The sequence below is a fragment of the Gouania willdenowi genome, chromosome 22 (genome assembly GCF_900634775.1).
Source record: "Gouania willdenowi chromosome 22, fGouWil2.1, whole genome shotgun sequence".
NCBI lineage: Eukaryota > Metazoa > Chordata > Actinopteri > Blenniiformes > Gobiesocidae > Gouania > Gouania willdenowi.
The window spans coordinates 33,611,468-33,614,695 of record NC_041065.1 but is presented as its reverse complement, the minus strand read 5'-3'; the positions used below and the strand labels follow the sequence as shown (position 1 = coordinate 33,614,695).

General features: G+C 37.9%; 1 protein-coding gene across 2 annotated transcripts in view; it reads right to left on the bottom strand.

The window, feature by feature from the left end:
• slc7a14a (solute carrier family 7 member 14a) overlaps positions 1-2,740 on the bottom strand; it is a 21,571-nt gene extending 18,831 nt beyond the window's left edge. Inside the window, exons 1-2 of one of the 2 annotated variants that reach the window (XM_028438335.1) lie at positions 2,641-2,740; positions 2,192-2,413 (exon numbers count right to left, since the gene is read on the bottom strand). The gene's annotated coding sequence lies outside the window, so the exon portion shown is untranslated. The remainder of the gene's footprint in view (positions 1-2,191; positions 2,414-2,640) is intronic. The other variant, XM_028438336.1, reaches the window with a different exon arrangement.
• Between the last annotated feature and the right edge of the window lie 488 nt (positions 2,741-3,228).

The following is a 3,228-nucleotide window of genomic DNA, read 5'->3' as shown; positions in this document are numbered from 1 at the left end:
CTCAAAGTAAACACAGAAAATGTGTCCGACAACACATAAAATGACAGAAAAGTACACAAACTGATATCGAAAATACACAAAAATGACTAAAAAAACACACAAGAAGGCAGTAAAATACACAAAAAAACAACAGAATTACACAAAACTGATTCTGAAAACAAACATGAGAAAAACACATTTAAGAACATAAAAAATGACTCCAAGAACACAAAATGACAGACAAGTTAACAGGACGACACTGATATTACACAAAAAAATGAGTCAAATAAACACAAAAAGACAGTAAAATGATCTACACATGCACTAATGCACCAAAGATCTTTATAGGGAAAACTTGTGTTTACTAGTATTTATTAGTACACTCCAAATATCTCACTAGTAGTACTAGCAGAATATTAGTAGTCTACTAGTATCACTACTAAAACTAGAATATTCACTAGTAGTACTGTAGACCTAATGTAAATGAAGTAGGAGGGATTAGACCCAAACCCAGCTCCCTGATTGGTTGGAATACTTTTGAAAGCCAATGAGAAGCCCGAACTTACTTTCCCCGCCCCTAATTGAGCATATGACGCTAACTAGTGACACTTTTTACATCACTCGTAGGGCTGTGCTTTGCCATGAATCTGACAATACAATACGATATATCCCGATACTAAACTATACAATATGATCAATACCGGTAATTATAAATGTCACATTTACAAGTACAAAATGGTATGAAATACAATTTATTTCAATTTTTTTTTTAAACTTGTGAGAACAAGTAAATAGTAACCAACTGTAATTCAAATACCAACAATGGTAAGTGTATTAAACTGTCTAAAAAGTTTAACTTTTGCTCTTAAATTCTTTTTTTTTTTAAACTAACCACATACATCTATAAAAGTGTATGTTTTATGAAAATCAAGTTCAATCACCGTCCAGCAGTGAGGTAGTTTAACGAGGTCTGATGGTGCGTTCACTGACACCTAGTGAGTTTACCTGCTATGCAAATGTTAGCACAATTAAATGTTTAAAATTATTTCAAAAATCCATTTGGACACAATTTTGGATCAATGCGATAATCATGCTGTAAAAATCACCGTAAACGCCAAATTAGTCTTCCACCCTTAGTCACTAGTGAACCATAACTGAGCACTAGCAAAGCTTAATAAATGTTTGTTATCACTGATATCACATTTATGCTCAAACACATTTCCATATAGTGCTGAGCATCTGTTGATCAATGACATCATCGTTAGGCTTCAGTGTAATAGTGAAACATCTGCTGAGTCAGGAATGTTTTCACTGGTTTCAGAACCACGGACAGCACCACATCCTCTCATCTCAGAGTACGGGAATATATGTATTTATGTTTATAGAAATAGTCTGCCCATACATGTATGTATATGTACCACAGCTCTGGAACTCCTCCCACCTGACATTTCAAACACAGACTGTCCAAACAATCGTCATTTCACTGTAAAACTTCTGTTTTACATTGTTTATGTAAAACTGTTCATTACTTCCTTTTTAAGTCTCTAGTTTTTATGTTTTATTTTATTTTGTTTTTAACTCTGCTCGAAAGGTGTCCTTGGGTTTTTTGAAAAGCACCTATAAATAAAATGTATTATTATTTTCATATACACACACAAGTGTTTGTGTACATGTATGTAGTGTATATATGTGAAACTCTGTGACACTTTTTCTACATATTGGTTTTTTTTTTCACATCACAAATGTTGCTATTCTTTAATATTTAATCTCAGTGTGTGTGTGTGTGTGTGTGTGTGTGTGTGTGTGTGTGTGTGTGTGTGTGTGTACGCCGTTTTATGTCACACTTGGTTTGGCAACATAATATTTCTCGTGCCAATAAAGAGCGAGAAAGAGAGAGAGAGAGAAAGAGAGAGAGAGAGAGAGAGCGAGAGAGAGAGAGAGAGAGAGAGAGAGAGAGAGAGAGAGAGAGAGAGATGCTCATGTCATTGGGGATTAGCCCAGTTCTACAGCTTCAGGCTTTCAATGTTTGAGTGCCCTCATCTATAGATCTATAGATAGATCTAGAGATTTCTAAATAGATAGAACTCTTATTTCTTAGACCAATTGTCCTAATGATAAAAATATGAAAATATCACCCCATGCTTTTCTCTTTACTTCTCCTCCTTCCTTCCTTTCTCTGAATCACCTGAATATTAAAGAGTGTACCGCTCACCTGCACAATAAACCACTGCGGTTGTCCACTCCCCCCGCTGCGTGTCTCTGTGGCCCCTCAGTGTCTCTGTGGCCCCTCAGTGTCTCTGTGGCCCCTCAGTGCTGCAGTGAGTCCTGGTCCGATGGGAGGATGGGGGAGGATGATGGGGGGAAAATCCAAACCCGCCCTAAACTCTACCCACACCGTCTCGTGCTCACACAAAGAACCTCAGCAGTGCACGCGCTGCACAGAATACACACACGAGGAAGAGGAAGAGGAAGAGGATGAGGAAGAGGAAGAGGATGATGAGCTTTCCCTACACACGCGCATGGAATCGCGTCCTTATGCGCCATCATTACGCACGGAAATAAATAAAGTGCACAAAAGAGGGAAAGCAGCGGACGGAGGGGGGAGGGGTGTGGGGGGGTCATCTAGGACAGATGTGGACGTAATGAGGAGGAGAAACTCACTGTGGATCAGACGGATTACACGATGTCCATGATGTCGCTCTTCATCATCTTCATCAGCATCATCATCATCTTCTCGCTGCGCGCGCGCTGCATCACTGGGAGACAACGAGGGAGGGGCGGGACCAGGAGAGGGGGAGGGAGGAGGGGTGATGATGTAAAAGCTTTCAAATCATTCACGAGCGCGCGCTAACCGACACGTGACCACCGACATGGTACATCATTGTATGGGAAGAGATTTGTTTAAAAAGTATTCACAAATATATCCACAATGTTTTCACGTGTTTTTCAGAATTTTTAGATTTCTAAAATCTAAAAAATACATGTGAAAATTGTAAATTATCCCAAATGGAGGTCGTTTTGTGTCTTTATTAATTAATTTAAAACAGTATTTAAAATTTCTAAAATAAATAAATAAATAAAAAATTCAATTCAATCAAAAAACACTTTCAATCCAAGAAAAAAAATTTTTAGATGTGCATTTGCATTTGAATACTTTTATTTTCTTTGATTGTAAATGTCACACCTTTGAGATGTGGTGGAGGAGGCATAGCGTTCGTAGAACTAATCCATTTACAATGAACAAAATAC